This window comes from Nuphar pumila, chromosome 4 (genome assembly GCF_984573655.1).
Source record: "Nuphar pumila chromosome 4, dmNupPumi1.hap1.1, whole genome shotgun sequence".
In the NCBI taxonomy this organism is placed as follows: Eukaryota; Viridiplantae; Streptophyta; class Magnoliopsida; order Nymphaeales; family Nymphaeaceae; genus Nuphar; species Nuphar pumila.
This window is the reverse complement of record NC_143252.1, coordinates 112,131,881-112,157,453: the sequence shown is the minus strand read 5'-3', so window position 1 is coordinate 112,157,453 and position 25,573 is coordinate 112,131,881. Positions and strand designations below refer to the sequence as shown.

At 36.5% G+C, this 25,573-nt stretch overlaps 1 protein-coding gene across 1 annotated transcript in view; it reads right to left on the bottom strand.

Moving 5' to 3' along the window:
• The window catches only part of LOC149840604 (FAD/NAD(P)-binding oxidoreductase family protein), a 79,730-nt gene that overhangs the window by 42,137 nt on the left and 12,020 nt on the right, over positions 1–25,573 (bottom strand). The gene's annotated exons all lie outside the window — the stretch shown is intronic.

The window sequence follows — 25,573 nt, the reverse complement described above, 5'->3', positions numbered from 1 at the left end:
AAGAGTCCTAACACTAGTCATTCTAGCAACCGGTGCGAAGGTTTCTTCATAATCTATACCATATTCCTGAGCATATCCTTTAGCTACTAATCGTGCTTTATAACGTTCTAATGAACCATCACTCTTGGTTTTAATTTTGAAGACCCATCTACATCCTATTGATTTCTTTCCAGTGGGTAACGAAGTTATTTCCCAAGTTTTTGCTTTTTCAAGGGCACTAAGCTCCAAGTTCATGGCTTCAACCCATTGGGGAATATTTTTGGCCTCATTATAGTGTGAAGGTTCATGAAATGAATGTAATGCAATTAGACATGCTCTATATCTAGGAGTTAGGGACTCATAGGAAACAAACCTATTTGGAGGATTGGAGATCCGACTGGATCTCCTTAAAGATGTTTCTTCAATGTCGGATCCTTGAGAGTATTTTTCTAAGGCACTTATCTGAGTTTGTTGACCACGCCTAACATATGTTTGGATTGGTCTATTATTCTCATCTACAGCATTATCAAGAGGGATTTCCTCTAGGTCATTCAAAGACTCATTAGAGATTTCCTCTTCTTGAGGAGTCTCATCTTCTTGAGATAGAAGATCAAATAAAAAAGTATATTCACTTTCGTCAATATCTTTAGTTTTCTCAAAACCATTTTCATTTTCCAAAAAGGTTACATCTTTGGATACATAGAGTTTGTTATTTTTCAAGTCAAAACATCTAAAACCCTTTTGATTTTCTCCATAACCCAAGAAAACGCATTCAATAGCTTTAGGAGATAATTTGTCCCGTTTATGAGTAAGGACAAAACATTTACATCCAAAAACTCTTAATCTATTGAAGTCAGGTGTTCTTTCAAATAGTTTTTCGTATGGAGATGTATTTTGTAAGGATGAAGATATCATTCTATTTATTAAATAAGTTGAGGTTAAGGCCGCTTCGGCCCAAAAATTCTTTGGAATTTCTTTGGAAATAAGGAGTGTCCTAGTAGTTTCCATGATATGTCTATGCTTTCTTTCGGCCAAGCCATTTTGTTGAGGAGTCCTAGGACACGATCTTTGATGACAAATCCCATTTACTTCTAAATAGTTTTGAAATTCATTTGATAAATATTCTCCACCCGAATCGGATCTAAGAGTAGAGATATTACTTGAAAATTGATTTTTAACTATCATATGAAATTTTTTAAAAAACTCAAAGACTTTGGATTTTAAATTGAGAAAGTAGATCCATACATACCTAGTATAGTCATCGATGAAAGTGACATAATAGGAGTACCCTCCTTTAGACATGACGGGGGAAGGACCCCAAACGTCCGAATGGACTAACTCAAAAGGTCTTTTGGATACAAAAGTCCGGTTTGGAAAAGGAGTAGATTTCATTTTGCCAAAAATACAATTCTTGTAAACAAAATGTTTCTCATTACAAAATTTCTTTCCAAATGAAAAGGAGTACATTTTTGAGAAACTTGGATGTCCAAGTCTTTGATGCCAAATATCAATATTTTTATCTTGGACATGGTTACAAAAAGAGTTAATGGGGAGTTTCAAGTTGCTCATGTAATAGAGATCTCCCCTTCTATGGCCTTGCCCAATCAGCTCCCGGACCGGAGATCCTGTATAGAGCAATCCTTAGTTGAGAAGGAGATTTTACATCCATGATCGCATATTTGAGCAACAGAGAGGAGATTTAAATTAAGTTGAGGTACAACTCTCACGTTTGGCACAAAGAAGTCTTTTGAAAAGTTTAAGGTTCCAAGACTTTTAACTTGTAAAAATGTACCATCGGCAGTTGAAACATAGGAGTTTTTAAAATTATTACATAAATCGGAAAGCTCATTTTCAAGGGGGGTCATATGAAAAGAAGCTCCAGAGTCAAGGATCCAAGACGACATACCTGGAGGAGAGGAGGAAGCTACGGCGGCACCCGAAGTTGATGGAATCTTGAGTAGAGTTTGTAGTGCCTCCGATAGTTGAGCAAGAGAAAACGAGTCCGTTCCTTTGATTGCTTCCTCTTTCTTTTGAGTAGCTTCTTCAACGGAAGCAACTTTATTTTTTGGTGCTTCATTCAACTTAGGGCAATTAGGTCTTATATGACCCGGTTCTTGACAATGATGGCAAATGGCTTTTCTATAGTTGCCATTATAGTTATTTTGTCTTCCAAAATGTGGAGGTTTGTAGGTTTTCATATGGTTGTCGGGTTTGGATACGGCCAAGACATCATTTCCTCCTTTAATCATGCCAAGACGGGTTTCTTCTTGGCATATTTCGGCTATGGCATCTTCCAAGGGAAGAGGCTTTGATCTATGTAGGAGGGAGGATCTAACTTGTTCATATTCGGGCCTAAGCCCATGTAAAAATTGGAAAAAGTGTTCTTTTTCCATTTGTTCTCTCCTTAATTCCACATCTATACTAGAAACTCATTTTGGTTCTAGTAAGGATAGCTCATCCCATAGAGGGCCAAGAGTGCTAAAGTAATCCCTAACACTCATTTCTCCTTGCTTGATAGTCCGGATTTTTTCTTGAAGGAAGAATTGACGAGCAAGGTCTTTTTGTGTAAACATACCTTTCATGAAGAACCATGCTTCATTTGCCATCCTAAATTTGGCAATGTTGGCGCAAATCTTGAGCTCCACATTATTCATGAACCAAGCAAGAATCTTGGCATGCTTACTCTCCCAATCTTCTATTTTAGATTGGTGATCTTCAATGGCCTTTATGCGGGCATCTCCTTCAAGAGCCTTTTCTTGATCGCTTTCCATCTTAGTTAGTTGGAGTTGTGGTTCCGGAATGGTGCCCATAACGTATCCCCAAAGCTTTTTCCCTTTGAGGTTGTTTTCCATGGCAGCGGCCCACATCATGTAGTTGGAACCATTGAGCTTGAAGGAGAGATCAATCTTTTGTTCTCCTTCCATAACAACCACTTACAAGAGAATATCAAGGAGAGAGAAACAAAAAACAAATATAGCTACACCGCTAGCTATATTAAAATGAAGAGCATACACAAGGCTCTGATACCATGTGATGAAATATGCGGAAAAGCAAAGAGTGCACTAAGCACTTACAACATCTACTAATGAACAAACAAAGAGGGGCTAATACCCAAACCCACAAGAGACAACACAACATAAAAATATAAATGCCTCTTATTGAAAGAGAGAGAGCTCTCAAGAGTGAAAAATACAAGAGGGGAGCACCCCTATTTATACACAAGAGGAGGAGAGGGAGAGGGCCAAGAGGCCTTAAAAGGAGAGCCACCTAGGGGGCTCCCCATGTAGTCGTTGGGAGCCCCCAACGGTCACTAATGTGACCGTTGGAGGCCCCATCGACTACATGGTGGGGCCCCTTTTGAGTGAGCAAAAAACAAAAAAATAAAAAATACATTTTACAAAAAATAAAGAGAAAAATAAACAAAGAAAAACAAGTACCCCTATCGGGTACTTGTGAAATGACAGAAATACCCCTATCGGGTATTATATATATATATATATATATATATATATATATATGAATTACATATATTTTAACACTAGCCATGTTAGAACCAAAATGAGAAGGTTCGGTTATTGAAATGAGAAGATCATAAATAGAAAGAGAAAATTTTTTCTATTTTCTTTATGGTCTCCAGTCGAAATTTGAGCAAGTTAAGTCTTCTTTGCTTCATAGGACTTCGACTCCTATAATTAAAGCCCTTGCTCAAATTTGCCAAGAGAAAACAAGACTTGGAATGTACAAGTCTAACAATGAGGTGCTTGTCGTATCAAGACCTGAAAATTTTGTAAAAACATATAAACCACATCACTTTGAAAGAAAATTCAATAAAAAAGTACACAATGGAGGAGGATACAAAGGTAAAATCATTTGCCATTATTGTAAGAAACCGGGGCATATAATACTGGATTGACCCAAGTTTAAGAAAGTAGCTGCCATAAGTAAAGAACCTCAAGAATCAAAGAAAGAAACTTCAATGATTTGACCATTGCCCAAATAGCAGAGGATGTCTCACAAATTCTTAAAGTCACTCCTTCTAAATCAAACGCCGCCATATCCTCCTCTTCTCCTCCAGGTAAGTCTTCTTGGATTTTGGATTCGGAAGCCTCTTTTCACATGACTCATAATGAGTCTCTATTATCCGATTGCACTAATTCATACTTTTTGTGTGTATCAACCGTCCATGGTACTTCTTTAAAAGTTAAAGTATATGAAACCTTAACAATATTTCAAAAAAAAAAGTGTTTCAAACCTGAAGGTTATTCCAAAATTAGATTTAAACATTTTTTCAATTTCTCAAATTTTCGATTATGGGTGTAAAGTATTCTTCTCATCTAAGGCTTATTGGGCAAGGCCATAGAAGAGAAGATCATTATTATACAGACTCCTTATGTTTACCCAAAGACTCATTTTGTAATCATGTCAAAGACATTAATTTAGATCTTTGGCATAAAAGATCAAGACCCCCCAACAAAATGGTATTTTCGAAATAAAGCATTATCATATTATTGAAACTACTAGGACCCTACTTATTTCAAAAGAAATTCCAAAAAAAAATTGGGTTGAAGCCGCACTTACTGCGGTATATCTAATAAATAGAATGCCTTTTCAAACGTTGGAAAACAAATCTCCTATTGAAAAACTTTTTAAAATTTCTCCTTACTTGGAAAGGTTGAGGGTATTTGGATGTAAATGTTTTGTGCTTCTTGAAAAATATAACAAACTCTCTTATAAAGCTATAAAATGTGTTTTTCTTGGATATGCCGAAAATCAAAAAGGCTATCGATGTTATAATCAAACAAATGATAAACTTTATGTTTCTAGAAATGTTACTTTTCTTGCAAAAAGAGAATGAATTTGATTTTAAAAAAAGGAAGAATCTAAGTATGCCTTCTTATTTGATTTGTTACTTAAATCAAATAATGAAATTGTTGATGATAATGACATTGGAAATTTTGAGTCTATTAATGACTCAAGTGAAGAAAGAGAACCAAATCATAATTTTTTACAATATTCTAGATGAGATAGTGGGGAGCATCCATGTGCTTTTGATAGATATAATTATAGAGAGAGAGAGAGACGTCTTAATCATATTTAGGTCTAATCTCCTCTAGTTTAAATAGAGATTAGCCAAAAGAATAAATGTACATATGGGTCCCTCATTATTTAGAAAATACCAAAACAGCCTTAAGTATAAATAAAACTTTAAGAGGTCGACTTATCTTAACACTCCCCCTCAAGCTGGAGTATAGATATCAATCATGCTCAGCTTGCCGCAACATTTTGAGAAACTGGACCTGGCAAGAGGCTTTGTAAAAATATCTGCAACTTGATCCTCAGAGATTACATGCTTGGTAGAGATATGTCCAGCTTGAACCATATCTCTTATGTAGTGGCAGTCAACTTCAATATGTTTTGTCCTCTCATGAAATATCGGATTATTGGCTATATATGTAGCTGCCTTGTTATCACACATCATCACCATAGGAGATGAAACCTTCACTTAAAGATAAGTCAGCACAGTTCAAACTCACACCAATTCAGCTGTTGTTTGGGCCATAGCCCTATATTCTGATTCGGCACTCGACCTAGCAACTACGGTTTGCTTCTTTCTTCTCCAAGAAATTATGTTACCTCCCACAAATACACAGAATCTTGTGGTAGATTTCCTATCCTCTACAGACCCAGCATAATCAGCATCAGAGTAAGCAACTACCTCCAAGGTACCCCCTTTCTTGAATAATAACCCTTTTCCAGGGAAAGATTTTAAGTACCTAAGTATCATCATTGTAGCATTCCAGTGTACCTCAATCGGTTTGTCCATGAATTGGCTAACCTTGCTTACAACCAAAGCAATATCAGGTCTAGTCACATATAGTAAATGTTAGAAAGTGACTTTGAATACTTTAGGTTCGATAATGAACCCATACACATGCACATTAAGTGCAAATAAACCCACTCAAGGGAACAACACAAGCACATCATGTGCTAATACATAAACCCATAAAAGGGGTAAATATGACATAAAGTCATAAGTTGAATATTATTGAAGAAATAAGAAGAGGGTAAAAAACCCTATACAATGGAGCATAAGCTCCTCCAAGGAGTTTTTAATACAAAGGGGGGAGACCCCTATTTATAACACAAGAGAGGGGCCACCAAGGGGGCTCCCAAAGGAGTCGTTGGGAGCCCCCAAAGGAGTCACAATGTGACCGTTGGGGGCTCCCAACGACTCCTTTGGGAGCCCCCTTGGTGGCCCCTCTCTTGTGTTATAAATAGAGGTCTCCCCCCTTTGTATTAAAAACTCCTTGGAGGAGCTTATGCTCCATTGTATAGGGTTTTTTACCCTCTTCTTCTTATTTCTTCAATAATATTCAACTTATGACTTTATGTCATATTTACCCCTTTTATGGGTTTATGTATTAGCACATGATGTGTTTGTGTTGTTCCCTTGAGTGGGTTTATTCGCACTTAATGTGCATGTGTATGGGTTCATTATCGAACCTTAAGTATTCAAAGTCACTTTCTAACATGGTATCAAAGCAAGGTTGAGATCGAGTTGCTCTTTGGTGCATCGGGAAGCGTGGTATTCAAGAAAGTTTTAAAGAAAAATGATGAAGTATTCATTTCTCTCTCTTTTCTAAAAGTTATTCGGTATGCATTCTATTTCTTTAAGTATTGTATGAAGAATTTAATATGTTTTTTTTATGTGTACTCTTTGTCATTATGTCTTTTTATAAAAATTTGAGTTACTTGATAATTTATTGAATATTTTTCATATACATACTTTTTCGTATGTTTTTCTTTGAAAAATTTTAAAATGATAACTTGTTTGGCGAAAAATTAGATATATGATTGCTCAAAACCTAATGGGTCGGTAAAGATTTATGACCATTGGAGCCTTGAATTTATATTTTAAACCTATGTTTATAAGAATACCTTTTATATGTGGTAAGTCTTTAAAGAAAGGTATGTTAAGATTAAAATGTCTGTAAGATGTAGTTTTTCGAAAAGTGCTTGGCATATATGAAAAATTCCTTAATAAGTTTTGATTCACTTACCTAATGTGTCATTTTTATATGAGCAACATTTAATTAAGAAAGTTTTTTTTATATATATATATATATATATATAATTCCGGTTGAATTAAGTCATGTTTTTTTTAGAAAACTTAAGAGTTTTTTGAATTTTTCCTTAATGAATGTTTAATTTTATAGGTTTATGCCATAGTACAATTTTACTTTATCATAAGGTTTTTTAACAAATCTATTATTCTTCTTTGTTGGGATTTCTCTCACTTTAGTGGAGTTTCCCCTTTCTTTGGGAATTTTGTGTGTTTTGAGCTCTCTTTAAGGAGCCTTTTGGTCCTTATAATCTTCTTGTGAGTATATGCTCTTTTATGAAGATTTCATGGTTGTTGTGAGAAGATTGTTTGTGAGTATCTTTTCCCTTGCATAATATCCTTCAAAAATTCATTAATACTTGTAACCCTTTGTGGATCTTTTGAGATTGGTTGTGAGCATCATTTTTTAAGTTACAATAGTGGATTTCATAAGATTTTCAAACTTCACCATCTTTATGAATGCCTATATTGGCCTAAGTTTGTTATTTGCTCATTCAAGATTATTGTCATTTAAAAATCTTGCATTGCATAAAAGTGTATCTATTATCATTTGGTGTGCATTTAATTGCACTTTATATCTATCATAGTTGAGGCTTGTTTTTGCCTTTTTCCAAATTGGTTCTTACGCATGATGTTGCTTAATATTTCATAAATTGTGTTAGTTGCATAATAAGTTTTTTTTGTATAAATGACTTCTTTTGAAGATTAAGCATAATTCAGATTTATGCAAAATTGTTGTTATAAAGCATATTATTGTGATTGATTATATTGGACCTTTGATTCAATTTTTAATCGGTCCTCTTTTCTTTGAAAAATGATTCCTAAAGTGTTTATTGCCTTTTTGTGGCATTTATATTTGTCCATCACATGTTATTTAATGCATCACTTGTTTGGCCTTATTATTGTTTTATTAGAGATGTTTGTTGAGGTGAGTTATGGGCACCTCGTGTTATATCATTCTAGATTGTCCACTTGCCATATTATAGATGGTGATTGAGGTGATTTATGGGCACCTTGGGACTCTAGAATGATTTGGTATATGATCTCTAATTATGAGTGTGACACTCGTTGTTATGTCTTTTTAGATTGTTCACTTACCATATTATAGATGGGGGTTGAGGTGAGTTATGGGCACCTTGGGACTTTAGAATGATTTGGTATATGAGTGTGTCACTAGTTTGATGTTGGCCATTGATGTTATGGATGCTCTTATTTATATATAAATGTGATGGATATATGATGTTTGAAACCTTAAAATGTTTTAAGGTATATTGAAATCAAGGTTTTAGGGATTATTGCCCAACCTTCCATTGTTTATGAAAATTATGAGTGCATATGCACATTTGTGATTTTGTGCTTTTGTGCACAAGTGTTCCATATGTTCTTGGTGTGCGTATGTTCACACATTTATTTTCAAGAATATTGTTCTATCGGTTGTTGTATCTTGTTGAAGATACTTTTACATAGTTTATTCCAAAATGTTATTTTTATGGGTATTTTTTTGAAGAATATTGTTCTATTGATTCAAGGTTTGATTTATATATATGTTTGTCATTACAAAGTTTGATTACCTCAAAAGTCTTCTCCTTTTATGCCCCTTATCTAAGTGTCATCATATGTAGACAAGAATTTTATTACACCTTCGTGTGTTGGTAGCCCTTTGTTGGCTTTTGCTCTCTTGGTCTAGTAGCTGAACACACTTGTCTTGAGTGTTATTTTATGTAGACAAGGCACGTTGATTCACACCATGGTGTGTGATTTTAGTCCATGTTGGCGTTTGTGTCCTTGCTCTAGTCGCTGAGATGTATGTCCATGGTTGGCTTATTTCACTCATTTCAAGTGTCATCTTATGTAGACAAGAGATGTATTGTGTTTTAGCCCATTGTTGGCTTGTTACTCTTGTTCTAGTAGCTGAACATACTTGGTTTTGAGTGTATTTTTACGTAGACAAGAGATGCTTTTGGTCCATGTTGGCGTGTATTCTCTTGTTTTTGTCGTAGATGCACTCATTTCAAGTATTATTATATGTAGACAAGAGGTTCTTTTGCACACCTTTGTGTGTGTCTTTGACCTTTAATGGCATTATATTTATATTCTTGATCTAGTATCTTATACACTTGATTTATGGGTTTTGGAGGACTAATGAGGTAGTTGTTTGTAATGGATGAACTATTGTTGAAATTTGCAAAATTTCATTCATGACTTGTGTTTTAAGATATTCAAGTGAATCATATTTTTGATATGCATATTTTAAAATCAAGTTGATTTTTTGGCATTTAATCTATATATTAATGTGCTTATGGTATTTTGGCCACTTTTGTATGCAAAATGTGTCCTTTTTTGTCAATTGAGTGAGATTTTCCTAAATTGGTAAGATTCTCTACTCAAATAACACTATTCGTTTTGCCTCGTAAATGGATTTAAAACCTTGTGAACTCTTGTGTTTATTTTTATGTTTGGAGACTTCGTTTCTCTTGTTTGGCACTTCATTACATGTTTGAAGCATGTTCATTAATGATTCATTTACGTATTAATTCATTTCATGATAATATATGCATATGCTCTTTATGACCTTTTAGGATCTCATTCAATAAAGTATATGTTGCTTATACCTCTTCATAGGATTATTGTGGTGTCCCTTAGTGGACTATTTTGTTATTCCCCCATTATGGGGTTGTGTTTGTCCAATATTGGACCTTATGAATGCATTATGCATTCTTGCAATATGTTTCCGCTCACTCTTTAAACATGATATATGATTTTGATTGGTTTTCTAAATTTTATTTTCATGCTAAAGTAATTATCCTATTATGCATAAATTTTGCACCTTGTTAGGAATGATCCTTTTTGAGTAAAGTGCAAAGATATTTTTTACTTTTTCTTTGTTGTTGTTCCTCAAGATCTTGAAGATAAGAGGAAAAGAAGTACCTTTGATAGATCATGGAAGGTGCTCATCATTAAAGACATTGGAGGGAGACATTTACAATGGCATTCGTACTAAAGGCTTTTTAAGCCTTGAGATTCTTCCTCTTGCTTTCTTCAATCTTTACGTTCCCCCACGCAAAGCTTGAGGGGGGGTGTTAAAATGTATCATTCGACAATTGTAATATTATATATATTTTATATATATAAAGGATAATACATATTCATATATGGTATATATGCATATGTATTATCCTAATTATATATATAAAATATATATTTATCTATTTATAGGCATAGGGGTAGTTTAGACATTTCACAGTTTTTACGCATATTCCATTTGGAATATGTTTGTAATTTTATTTTTTATTTTCTTTTTTATTTTTCCTTTTTTTGTGGTTTGCACCGTTGGGGTTTCCCTAGGTGGCGCAAACCACAAAAAAAAGGAAAAATAAAAAATAAAATTACAAACATATTCCAAATGGAATATGCGTAAAAACTGTGAAATGTCTAAACTACCCCTATGCCTATAAATAGATAAATATATATTTTATATATATAATTAGGATAATACATATGCATATATACCATATATGAATATGTATTATCCTTTATATATATAAAATATATATAATATTACAATTGTCGAATGATACATTTTAACAGTAACTTCCCTACCAATGAGCGATAGCTCCTGCTATCAACAGGTTTTGACCCCTCAGCCAATAAATGAACTTTGTGATCCATGAAAATATTTGATGGTTTAGCTCCCAACATTCCTGTCTCTTTTAATAAATCAAGAACATACTTCCGTTGAGACAAAACCACGCCCTCACTGCTCCTAGCCACTTCTATGCCTAGAAAGTATCTAAGTGGACCAAGGTCTTTTGTAACAAAATGTTTTTGAAGATAAGCCTTTCTAGCTGCAATATCTTTCAAGTTATCTCATGTAAGGATGATGTCATCCACATATACCACCATAACGACTAGGCCTGAGTTAGTTTTCTTAATAAATAATGTGTGGTTTGACGATGACCTATTAAAACCAAACTTTGACATCACATCAAACAACTTTTGAAACCATGCACGAGGACTTTGCTTTAGACCATATATCGCCTTTCTTAATCTGCACACCTTCTGACACTCCCCCTCAACCTCGAACGCAGGAAGTTGTTGCATGTATACTGTCTCAGACAGATCCCCATATAGGAATGCATTTTTCACATCTAATTGACACAAACTCCATCCACGGTAAACAACTACTGAGAGAACAAGACGGATGGTGCCCATCCGTGCGATGGGAGAAAATGTCTCAAAGAAATCAACACCATATGTCTGAGTATAACTTTTTGCTACTAACCTGGCCTTGTATCTTTCAATTGAACCATCTGAGTTGTACTTAATGGTATATACCCATTTGCATCCAACAATGTCCGCATTGTAAAACCCGAAATTTTTATTATAAAATTTTTCAAATTTTTCAAATTGGGCTTAGATCCATATTTCGGATCTAGGACCCATAAAGGGGTATTTACGCTTAAATGTTTGCGTTATACTAAAATAATATTAATATTAGTAATAAATTAGAAATATACATATATATATATATGTATATATATTAAGCAAATTCGAGGATCCACAGTTGGATCCACTTGGATCCAACTTGCGGATCCATATTTTGGGGGTTAAAATTTTATGTTTAATGTGAGTTTCAAAATAAATAAAATTTTTAAGTTTTTAAAATTTATCCGTGGATCCATTTGGATCCACTTGTGGATCCATATTGTTTAGGGGCCGGGTTACGGGTCCCGAGTTCGGACCCGAGCCCCACCCCATATAACAGCCCTTTTAAAACAAAAAGGGCAACCCGATAAGGGTTGCCCGATATGTTTTAAACAAAAGCAGAAAGGGGCAAAAGGGGGGGGGTTACGCAGGGCGTAACCGACCTCCCCCCATCTCGGCGTGAAGGGGGGAGGGGTCTTGCCCGATAAGAGGGAGTGGAGAGGGGACTCTCTTCACTCGCCTCTCTCTCTCCATCGTCTCTCCCGTCTCTGTCTGCGTGCGCGCACCGGAGGAAGAAGAGGTCGCTGGCGGGCTGCGGCAACTAGCAGCCATCACCGACCTCCGGCGAGACTCCTGTCACGGCAGCAGCAAGGAGCAACCCCAGCCGACCCCTCTCTTGCAGTCACGACAGCCTCCGATCGCCGGAAATCTTCAATAAGGTACGGTGCTCCTCGGAATCGGGGTGAGGAATCGAACATGGGTTCGATTCCATGTGGGGTTTGAGGGTAGGGTTTGGGGTTTATATCAACCCTAAACCTAAAACCCCAACTATGTGGTTTGGGGGTTTCAGATCTTCCTAATGTGGGGTTCTCAGTTTTCAAATTTTTGGGGCAAAGTTTGGTAAATCCCACAATGAAAACCCCAAAATCTTTGATTTGGGGTTTCGGTTGTCACGAAGGAGGGATTTGGGGATGTTTGACGAAAACCCTAATTCAGCCGATTTGGGTTTTCTTGATTTGGAATTTAGGCATGATACATGTTAAATCCTGTTTGGGGTTATCGTTCTGGGTGAAATCCCAAACCCAGAATAGCAGTAAGACCTTATCTGAAATCGTGATGGTATATATATAATGAACTGCAACTTTATGGTTTCGAGTCTGATCCAGAGACTATATGCATGAGTGGAACTCACATGCTTATTTTGAAGTTATTTATGAAATGTTTTTGTTGGTGTGTTAAAGACAGATCGGTGGTATATGTCTAGATCCAGAACATAGCCCGCCAATCATCTATTATCAAGTCACAGTCTGGCTGAATGCATTAGTCCTTGAACGCAACCCTGAGTTGCGTTGTATAATCACTTTTGATATGCCTAGATAAGCCGGTGGAAATCAATATGAATATACTTGAGACTTGTTTTGGCTGTTGGCATACATGTTAAAACCTACAGTACTGCAGCATAGTTATTAGCAGTAGTGAATATAGATTAAGCTTAATTATAAACTGAAAAATTTTAGTGTTAAAAACATTGAATGTATTCAGTTTCTGTGGAGTGCTCAAGAATACAAGGAGTTTCTTTCGGTTGAGTACAAGACCGAACTCATTCTGTGACTGAGCTATGATTGTTTAAGTAAAAAAATTTACTTGTATGCTAGTGAGTGTCTTCTGCGTTTCCTTTATTAGCTATTGTATTATAAATAGCAGAAAGAGGATGGTTAGGTTTTATCAGGACATATGGCCTGTCATGTATCATTCTTTAAGATATATATATATAGGTATGTGTGTGTGTGTGTGTGGGGGGGGGGGGGGGGGGGTTGAAAATGTTAGTATGGCTACATCATCAGGTGACAATATTAGGTGAATAGTGTCAGATGATTTGCAATTTTTCTTTTAGCAACCAAACTTGGGGCATGTATGTGTTCTTTTCAAACTTGATTAACTATATGTAACTCTTATAAGTAGTGAGTGGAAGGATAGCATAAGATCATGGGTTGTGTGGAACCCTGCCAAGCCCAGCCGAATGGTGCTGGACTATATTTTTTACAAAGGAAAATATGGTTAATGCCATATCCTTAATTGTTCATGCTTGTGGACAAATGACAGGTCGATGGAATCCTTGTTCATGTATAGGGTAGCTCATATGGAAGCTTAGCTTAGCACTTTAAGTTTCCAGAATACTAGTTGATCATGTTAGACCAGGCTTTTTGCATACAGGTGAATGAAAATGCTCGTAGGCTTAAACTTGATTTGATATGCTTGATTGGATATCGTTGTCTAGTTGTTTTCATGGGCATGAGCAATCATGAAACTAGTGTTTTATTGCTGGAATTTACATGCATGGGTGTTCACATGATATAATAAAATTAATCAAGGAATGACAACGTACATTTGGTATAAATATGTGAATCCTTGTGCATGAATCTTGGAAACTGTGCTTGTGAATGTTGTTGTTTTATGTCCATGGTTATATTGGCATATATGGATGTGCATTTGGAAACACTTGTCGTGGAGATTTATGTTTTCACTTGACTGTTATGATTATGGTATTCATGAGTGTGAGCATGATTCAATTATTACTAATTCTTCCTGAACATGTACACTTGATTTATATGTGAAATTGCACATGTACACTCATACACTTAAAGAAACCATGGATTTGGTTAATACCCATATGTGATGTAGGTAACACACACATATTGAAAATGCATATGAATGAATTATGACATGCATATGGTTGGGTTTATATTTGCATGAATATATATGCTTTTGGTATACATATATAACTCTGCCTGTGTAGTTATACACTGCCGGTCCCAAGCCCGGATAAAGGAGGAGGGTTGCGGTAGGCCTGTGACAGCCAGCATAAAAACTTTGTCATATCCTATGAAAATGAACCAATATGAGAATTTCGTTGGGGCGTTCCCTACTGAGCGACGCGTTGTACTCTCTAGGCCCGGAGGCAGTGATAAATGTGCAAGGGTTGCTAGGTCGTCGCCCAGAAGCGACGCGTCACACCGGCGCCCGGGTGTGGTGTCAAATAGGCAAGGGTTCCCTCACTTTGTTGGACGGGTGGGGGTAAAGAAGTTAGTCTAAGACCATAAAATTAGGTTAGCCACTTGGAACATAGGGTCTTTAACTGGTAAGTTGGTAGAGTTAGTAGATGTTATGTGTAGGAGAAAGATTGATATTTTATGTCTTCAAGAGACCAAATGGGTAGGTGAGAAAGCTAAAGTGATAGAACCTTGGGGATATAAGATTTGGTATACAGGAATAAATAGGAATAGGAATGGAGTAGGGATTGTTATGAGTCGTCAGTTTATAGATAATGTAGTTGAGGTCCGTAGGAAGGGTGATAGAATTTTACTTATTAAATTAGTATTAGGTACGGATATTATTAATATTATTAGTGTTTATGCACCTCAAGTAGGTTTAGATGATTCCATTAAGCATCAATTTTGGGAAGATTTAGATGGAGTAGTACAAGAGACATCTTATGGAGAAAAGCTTTTCATCGGCGGTGACCTTAATGGACATGTAGGCATTAGTAGGGATGGATTTGAGAATATCCATAGAGGCTATGGTATAGGAGAAAGAAATGAAAGTGGAGAAAGGATTTTAGATTTTTGTTTGTCCTATGATATGATCTTAGCAAACACTTGGTTTAGGAAGAGGGAGTCTCACCTAGTAACATTTAAAAGTGGGGTTAATACGAGTCAGATAGATTTTTTCCTACTTAGAAAGAGAGATAGGGGTTGTTGCATCGATTGTAAGGTTATACCAGGAGAAAGTGTAGCTACACAACATAGAGTCTTAATTTTAGATCTTAGAATTAGACAATGTCACAAAAGGGATAGACATAGGATAGATCCTAGAATTAAGTGGTGGGCACTGAAAGGAGCTAAACAAGGAATGTTTGTAGAGCAGGTAGTTAAGGAAGTTGATTGGTGTCTCGAGGAGGATTCAGAATCAATGTGGAATAAGATAGCGGGTGGTATGAGAAAAGTAGCTAAGGAGGTATTGGGTGAGTCTAAAGGCGGTGCACCACTAAGTAAGGATACATCATATCATGGTGGAACGAGGATGTCAAATTAGCTATTAAGGTTAAAAGAGAGTGTTATAGAAATCTAAGTAAGAGTCGTGATAATGAGAATTTGGAGAAGTATATGATAGCAAAGAAGGAAGCTAAAAAAGTTGTTCGAAACGTGAGGGCTAAGGTATATAAGGAGGTTTATGACAAGTTGGATACCAAAGAAGGCGAGAAGGATATTTATAGGCTTGCAAAGATGAGAGATAGGAAATCGAAGGATTTGGGTATGGTTAGATGTATCAAAGATGAAACGCAAAGGGTTTTAGTCAAAGATGAGGAGATTAAGGAGAGATGGAAAGATTATTTTGATAAGCTATTTAATGATAGTCATGCTCAAGATCTTGGAGACTTCTCCATTCCTTTTCATGAGATAAATCGTGACTTCATGCGCAAGATTCAAAAGAAAGAAATTGCAGAGGCTTTGAAGAAAATGAAATCAAGAAGGGCAGTTGGCCCAGATGGTATACCTATCGAGGCTTGGAAATGCTTGGGAGAGAAAGGTTTAGAATGGTTGACAAATCTTTTTAACTTGATTTGGCGAACAAATAAGATGCCTAATGAGTGGAGGAAGAGTACTTTGGTGCCTTTATATAAGAATAAGGGTGATATACAAGATTGCACAAACTATCGTGGTATAAAACTCATGAGTCATACTATGAAACTTTGGGAGAGGGTGATTGAGTCTAGGTTGAGGAAGGTTGTCATGATATCGGAGAATCAATTTGGTTTTATGCCTGGAAGATCAACTATGGAAGCTATACATCTTCTTAGACAACTTATTGAAAGATATAGAGAGAGGAACAAAGATTTGCATATGGTTTTTACTGATTTAGAGAAGGCATACGATAGAGTACCTAGGGACGTTCTTGTTAAAATGTAAAACTGTACATATATGTATATATAATAATATTATATTATTATATATATAAATACATTTTTAATTTCTTTCTTTTCTGTATTTTTTTCCTTTATTTTTATTTTTTGTCTTTATGTCATCTAGTTCAGTTTGAACTAGAATGACTGTTGCTAGTCAAGTCCTGTCCAGACTTGACTAGCAATAGAGTTGTTGGACTGACACAGTCCAAGCTCTTAATAGAGCTGTTGGACTGACACATTCCAACAGCTCTAAATAGAGCTGTTGGACTATGCCCAACAGCTCTATTGAGTCCTCTTTCAGCTGTGTATATAAAGGGGTGCAGCCCCTCTTGTATTTCACTCCAATGCTTCTTAAGCAATTGGTTTTTCATATCAATAAAGAATACATTTTTATTTTTATTTTGTTTCCAGTTATACCCTTTTTAAGGGTTATGCTTTAGTGTCATTCTTGACACTTGCTCTTGTTAATTAAAGCTCGTGTTTCGAAGATCCCCATTTCATTTCATGGTATCAAAGCCGCGGAAGTACTAAATCTTGAGGAAAAGCTGCCTCGGTTTCCGTGCCCGTTTGCAAAAGTGTTCGCCACTTGAAGAGAAGTGTTTTATCACTTCATTGGAGAAGATTTCACATCTTGTTGTATTGTTTTTTTTTTTCTTTCTTTCTCATTTTCCTTCTTGTTTCTCTTCTATCCCTATTCTTTCTCTCCTTGTAATCGATGGATGACAATGATAAAGTCACCATCATGCCTATGAAACTAAGTGATACGAACTATGTAACATGGGCTTCAATCATGAAGCACCATATATGGGGAAAAGGCTTATGGGGGATTGTGGATGGTTCCGATTCGGAACCTAAGCTATCTCTTACTAAAAAGGAGGGAGATAAAGACGTCCCTCTATCGGAAGAAGAGAAAATCAAGGCTATTGCCTCATACGAGAAGAAATGGAAAGAATGGAGAATATCTCATGCGAAGATAATGTCATGGCTTATCAATAGCGTTGACATTAAAAAATGCTCAAGTCTTGCCAAAGTTGATCATGCCGATAAGGCATGGGAATACCTTAAGAATATGTATTCCCTTAAAGATATTGCACACGTGTGCAACCTCCAAGAAAAAGTTTGAATGATGACACAAGGAGACAAAACTATTCGTGAATATTACAATGGGTTGTCCGAACTTTGGGAAGAACTTTCCCTTTTAGAACCAAAGTGGCATTGTGCCGAAGACATCGAGCTTCGTCAGAAATAACTCGATGTTGAACATTTTTACCAGTTTATCACTGGATTAAGGCCGGAATTTGAAACCACTAAATCGGCCCTACTTCACCGGGGAAAAATTCCTTCTATTGTGGAAACTATTGAAGAGTTAACAATGGAAGAAAATCGTCTCCGGAAAGGTTCTTTAAAAATTGAAGATGATTCCGTTTTAGCCGTGTCTAGACCAGGGAATCATGTTCGATCATATAGGCCTCCTCACTTTAACCGACAAAATGGTGACTATGATAAGAAGAAAGTTATTTGTCATCACTGTCATGAACCGGGACACTACAGGCCACAATGTCCCAAACTTAAGGAGCTGAGAGAAAAAAGAGCTGCAATTGCTGGATCGGAGCCTAAAGATCAGGATGCACCAGTTTCCCTAGCCCAACTAATGGAGATCCTTCAGCCTCTCATCAAAGGTGCCTCTTCCTCATCTGAAGCTTCAACCGGCGCAGCAGCCTCATCTTTTTCTGATTTAGGTAAAATTTCTTGGCTTCTTGACTCTGGTGCATCTTTTCATATGACCCCAAATAATCAAAGTCTATCCAAATGTGTTAAAAATAAAACAAGTGTGTCAAAGGTCTTTACTGCTGATGGGACTTCTCTTGAAATAGAAGGAATAGGAGATTTTGAAAAAATTTATAAAACAAAAAATTTTTTTATTCCAGAAATTAGACATGTTCCCAAATTAAATTTAAATCTTTTATCTGTATCTCAAATTTCTGATTATGGGTGTAATATTTCTTTTTCTTCTCATGGTTGTTGGGTACAGGATCGCCAGTCAGGCAAGCTGATTGGGGAAGGCCATAGAGAAGGAGGACTCTATTACATGGATTTTTTGGAAATGCCGAAGAAAGCTTTTTGTTATAATATTCAAAAAATAGAGTTGGAACTGTGGCATAAGAGACTTGGTCACCCACATATAGCCAAAATCCAACATTTTCCAAATCTAGGGAAATTTTGTAACTCTGAATCATTTGATTGTAAAGATTGTATTCTCGGCAAAATGAAAAGATTACCATTTCAGAACAGAACCTTTTTCTCTTCAAGACCACTTGAATTAATACACTCGGATGTTTGGGGTCCTGCACCAGTAATTTTTAAAGGAGGATTTGTTTACTATGTTATTTTTGTCGATGATTTCTCCCGACATACGTGGATGTACTTTCTCAAACATAAGTCTGAAGTATTTTCATACTTTCAAACTTTTCATAATATGGTTAAAAACAAATTTCAAAATGATATTACTATTTTTCGCACAGATTCAGGGGGAGAGTTTTTATCCACAGATTTTCAAAATTATCTTAAATTGCATGGCATCACACATCAAAGATCTTGTCCTTATACACCTCAACAAAATGGACTGGCAGAACGAAAACATCGTCATATTATAGAAACCACTAGAACTTTATTAATAGCAAATCAAGTCCCTAAAGACTTTTGGGCAGAAGCTGCCTTAACTGCCACCTATCTCATTAATAGGATGCCATCTTCTTCGTTACAAAATATCACTCCCATTGAAAAACTTATGAACATTTCTCCAGACTACTCTAGATTAAGAATATTTGGGTGCAAATGTTTCATATTTACTGACAAAAATGATAAACTTTCCCCTCGTGCGATTCCCTGTGCCTTTTTAGGATATGCTGAAAACCAGAAAGGTTATAGATGTTTTGACTTCAAAAATAATAAACTATATGTGTCTAGAAATGTTTCCTTTCTTGAAAAGGAGAGCTTCTTTGATTTTAGAAAATTAAAAGACGCCACTGAGTACTCCTTTTTGCTAGATCTAACATCAACATCTGATGAATATGACCTTGATTGTAACTTTGATGATGATCCAAGAATTATTGATCTTAATGTTGAAAATGAAGAAGTTCATAGAGATACTAGTATTCAATATTCCAGGCGACAAGAGTCTAATACTCCATGTGCACTTGAGAAATATTCTAACATTCCAACTCGACAATCATCCCGAATCTCGAGGCCTCCAGAAAAGTTTGTATCATACGAGTCTTTTTCACCCACATATAGGGCAGTTATTGCATTAATTCACTCATATGAAGAACCATCCACATATTTTCAAGCAAAAAATGATATCAAATGGATAGAAGCCATGAAAGTTGAATTAGATGCACTTGAAAAGGCTTCTACATGGAATATTCAAGATCTTCCTCCAGGGAAGAAAACTATAGGATGTCGATGGGTTTATAAAATTAAAACCAAGAGTGATGGTACTCTTGAAAGATATAAAGCCCGTTTAGTAGCCAAAGGTTATGCCCAAGAATATGGGATTGATTATGAAGAAACATTTGCTCCAGTGGCTCGTATGACTACTGTCTGAACCTTAATTGCCTTAGCTTCTATCAAAAAATGGTCTATTTTTCAAATGGATGTCAAAAATGCTTTTTTAAATGGAAAGCTAGTTGAAGAAGTATATATGGAACCCCCTCCTGGTCTAAGTATTCCTAAGGGTAAAGTCCTTCGCTTAGAAAAAACTCTTTATGGACTTAAACAAGCACCAAAAGCTTGGTATGATAAGTTTAGTCGTGTTATGATTGATATTGGTTTTCAATTCTGTTTAACTGACACTGCTTTGTTTATTAAGAATTCTGATGCAGGAATCATTGTGCTTCTTCTTTATGTGGATGATATGATCATCACCGGAAGCGATAAACAGGGAGTTGAAACAATCAAAACACTTCTTAAATCTCATTTTGAAATGACTGATTTGGGCTTGTTGAGATATTTTTTAGGCATTGAAGTTGCTTATTCTCCTAGAGGATATTTATTATCTCAGACTAAATTTGCTTTTGATATTGTTTTCAGGTCTGGTATTACTGATGATAAGAAAGTTGACACTCCAGAAGTTGTTAATGTTAAAATGAAGATTGATGATGGAGAACTTCTTGCAGACCCTACTCCTTACAGACAGCTTGTCGGGGCACCTTCCTATCTATCCATTACCAGACCAGATATAGCACATGTTGTTCATACAGCAAGTCAATTTCAACATGCTCCTACTTCTGTTCATATGGGAGCAGTCATGCGTATTATCAGATACATCAAGTCCTCTCTTTCACGAGGACTTTTCTTATCTTCCTCCTCTTCTCTTGATTTAATTGCATATACTGATGCTGATTGGGGAGGTGATCCCAATAACAGACACTCAACCACTGGCTTTTGTGTCTTTTTAGGGGAATCATTAATCTCGTGGAGGTGTAAAAAGCAGCAGAAGGTATCTCTCTCATCCACCGAAGCTGAATACAGAGCCATGGCAACCACGACCATGGAAGTAGTTTGGCTCCGACGACTGCTTGCTGACATGGGAGTTGAAGCAACAAAGGCTTCACAAATGTGTTGTGACAACAAAAGTGCGATCTACATTGCCAGTAACAGAACATTCCACGAACGCACCAAACACATCGAAATGGATTGTCACTACGTCAGAGAGGAATATCTACACGGGATAATTGATCTGCCATATGTCACTTCAGAATATCAGTTAGCAGACCTCTTTACAAAGCCTCTCGCTGCTCCCCGATTTCACTTTCTCTTAGACAAACTTTCGCTCATTGTACCGTAAGTTTGAGGGGGAGTGTTAAAATGTAAAACTGTACATATATGTATATATAATAATATTATATTATTATATATATAAATACATTTTTAATTTCTTTCTTTTCTGTATTTTTTTTCCTTTATTTTTTTTTTTTGTCTTTATGTCATCTAGTTCAGTTTGAACTAGAATGACTGTTGCTAGTCAAGTCCTGTCCAGACTTGACTAGCAATAGAGCTGTTGGACTGACACAGTCCAACAGCTCTTAATAGAGCTGTTGGACTGACACATTCCAACAGCTCTAAATAGAGCTGTTGGACTGTGCCCAACAGCTCTATTGAGTCCTCTTTCAGCTGTGTATATAAAGGGGTGCAGCCCCTCTTGTATTTCACTCCAATGCTTCTTAAGCAATTGGTTTTTCATATCAATAAAGAATACATTTTTATTTTTATTTTGTTTCCAGTTATACCCTTTTTAAGGGTTATGCTTTAGTGTCATTCTTGACACTTGCTCTTGTTAATCAAAGCTCGTGTTTCGAAGATCCCCATTTCATTTCAGTTCTCTGGTGGACAATGATAAAGAAAGGTGTTTCTCTCAAGTACATTAGTATAATTAAAGATATGTATGAAGGAGTAGTAACCAATGTCCGCACTTGTGGAGGGGTGACAACCAATTTTCCGATAACGGTTGGGTTACATCAAGGATCTGCTTTAAGCCCTTTCCTATTTGCGATAGTGATGGATGAGCTTACGAGATCAATTCAAGAAAATGTACCGTGGTGTATGTTGTTTGCTGATGATATTGTTTTGATTGATGAGTCTAGAGCTGGGGTTAATGCTAAGTTAGAATTATGGAGACAGACATTGGAAGCTAGAGGTTTTAAGTTGAGTAAGAGTAAGACTGAATATATGGAATGTCGGTTTAGTAAGCAACGAAGTAGTGATGGGAGTGTAGTGAAGCTTGGTGAGCAAGATATACCGGTGAATGATTATTTCAAATATTTGGGATCCATCATTCAAAAGTAGGGAGAAATTGATGGAGATGTAAATCATAGGATAAAGGTTGGGTGGATGAAATGGAAAAGTGCTACTGGAGTGCTGTGCGATCGTAGAATGCCATTACGGTTGAAGGGAAAGTTTTATAGGACGACTATTAGACCCGCTTTACTATATGGTACGGAATGTTGGGCTGCCAAGAGACATCATATTCAAAAAATGAGTGTAGCTGAGATGCGGATGCTTAGATGGATGTGTGGAAATACAATAAAAGATAAGATTCGGAACGAAGAGATACGTAAGAAGGTAGGTGTTGCACCCATTGAAAATAAGATGCGAGAGAATCGTTTACGGTGGTTTGGACATATTCGGCGAAGGCCTAATGATGCTCCAGTTAGAAGGTTGGAGAAATGGGAAAATATATTAGTTAAAAGAGGTCGGGGTAGGCCTAGGAAGACTTGGATGGAGATGATAGGAAAGGATATGAATGCTTTGAACCTCACCGAGGACATGGCGTTGGATAGAAATGATTGGAGGAAAAGGATTCATGTGGAAGACCCAAAATGAATTTCTTTTTTGGTTCATATCGCTGACCCCAATTGTTTTGGGATGAAGGCGTAGTTGTTGTTGTTGTATATATGCTTTTGGTATTTTGGCTTAGTGTTATAAATGAAACACTATTTTGGGTTTTGTAATGAGATGCACTGATAGCCTAATTTGACCATCATCGGCCTGGAGAGCCGTGAGTTTGGTTTTCTTTCACATATGTTTCTAAATGCATCACTTGGCTCATTACTACACTGTTCTAGTAGTTGATACGGGCTGGAGTCCCGAATGGGTCCCCGCAAGGGAGGACGCGTTTTTTTCACTTTACTTTTGCATATGTGTGGCAAACTTAAAGAAATAGACTTAATTAAAAATATAATGAATAAGAACAGTGTAATATACCTTCTGGGATATCTCATCTGGAGTATAAGAATCTTAGTTATCCGGTCTTGGGGAGACTGTGAGGATACAAAAACTCCGTGTGCGTTGTTGCCCCTGAACCCGATATTGAGGTTCTTCTCCTAGCCACGGTTTTAGGGAGAGTCCGCCACTTTACCCGGGAGTGGTGTGTTAGTCACAGTTGTGAGTTTATGGTACCAAAGAAGTGGCACTTGTGGGCGTGGGGTGTCCCTTGTGTCTCCGACATTAGATGTGGAGGTTTAATGTTCCGATGGATGGTGTTGTTTCCTGATATCGGTCGAGGGCTAAGTTGGAATCCAGTAATAAAATACAAATTGTGTGTTAAGCTACCCTGGGAACCTACTTGACCTCGGGGTTTGTACCTGTTTGGTGTATCCACGGGTCACGGTAATTAAAAAGAGGAACTTAAAGATGTGTGCATCTAATAGGGCATGCATATGGAAAGATGGAACTTAAATGAAAGATAACAGAAGAAATCATACATTGCACATAATCATGCATTTTTTTTTTCTGTTATGCATTAGATCATGCATGTTTGGATCATTCTTGATATCATGACATCAATTGGTGGTAGCATACGTTGTACTTTATGAAATCATGTTGAAAGGTTTGGTTATTTAGTTATTGATATGTGACATTGCTTTACTGTTCTTGACTGGTAAGTATATGCAACTGTTGGTAGTTATAGATATTTGAATGTTGCAAAATTTATATCTGTACTCAATCAAATCACTGCATGAAATCTTGTTCATGTTCTTTCTCTCACCTGTTTCTTTAGAAGTAGCTGTGCTCAGAATTTCGGTTCTGACACCCTACTTTGTTGGTTTTTCACAGGAAATGGTGAACAGTGAAGTTGGACATGCATCTGGGGATGGATGATTTATACTTGGGCTTGTCAGCTTCAGTAGAGGATATATTGGCTCTTTCTTTTGTTTTTTAGTTATTTTAATTTCTGCAATTGTTACTTTACTTTCAGTTGAAGAAAACCTTGTCTTTGAAATTTTCTTACTCATTAATAAAAGAGTTTTAGTTGGTTGATATGGATGATAATTGCAACTTCGTTTGTGAGGGTTGGGCTATCCAATGGAAAGTGGAACTGTGAGAAGCCCAGATCTCTGGGAAGGTTTCCGCAACTCTTAGAGAAAAAAAAAATATTCTGCATTTTTAAAAGGTCTGGATTGGGGTCGTTACACGCATCCACTAAGGGATCAACAAGGTCTCATGCCTGTTGAGACAGTAAAACATTCATTTCATCTTGCATAGCCTGCTTCCACCTGCTATCGAGTACTGCCATTTGATAAATCAGAGGAATAGTTTCAGCAGATAAGGCTGAAAAAAATACTTTCATCTTAGTACCAATTCTGACATCTAACACAAACTGAGACATAGGATATAAGGTACATTGTCGTTGTAATGAGATATTGCGGAAATATAAAGAGTGCATACAAGCACTTACAATAAAGAATAAAAGAGACAATATCACAAGTCCACAAAGGGACAATACAAGCACAAGCCTTTAAGAAGGCAACAATATAAAAAGCCTCTTATTGAGAAGAGAGAAAGCTCTCAAGAATGAAGAATATACAAGGGGTTCACCCCTATTTATACAAAAAGGAGAAGAGCAAAGGGGTGGCCAAAAGGCCTCAAAAGGAGAGCCAAAAGGGGGCTCCCATAGAGTCGTTGGGAGCCCCCAACGGTCACATTTGTGACCGTTGGGGGCTCCAACGACTCTAAGGTTGGAGCCCCTTTAGGTCCTCAAATAAAAGAATTTAAAAAATAAAAATAAATAAAATTACATCTATTCAAAAAAGAAAAATAGTTGTTTTCTAAAACAACTATGTGAAATTATAAAAATAACCCTATTGGGTATTGATGTAATATGCAGTGTATATGTATATATATATATTAGATACATTTTAACACCCCCCCCTCAAACTTTACGGGGAAATGACGGAAAGTTTGCCGAGAAGAAACATGAACCGAGGAGCCGGAAGAGCTTTAGTGAAGAAGTCCGTCAACTGATATTCTGAAGTGACATATGGCAGAGCAATAGTTCCTCGTAAGAATTCGTCACGAACATAGTGGCAATCCATTTCGATATGTTTTGTACGCTCATGAAAAGTATGATTGCTCGCAATATAGATGGCACTCTTGTTGTCGCAACATAGCTTTGAGGCTTCGGTAATATCAACTCCCATGTCTTTAAGCAAACTACGAAGTCATACAAGTTTCATTGTCGTGGTTGCCATAACCCGGTACTCAGCTTCAGTGGATGATATGAAACTTTTTGCTGCTTCTTGCAT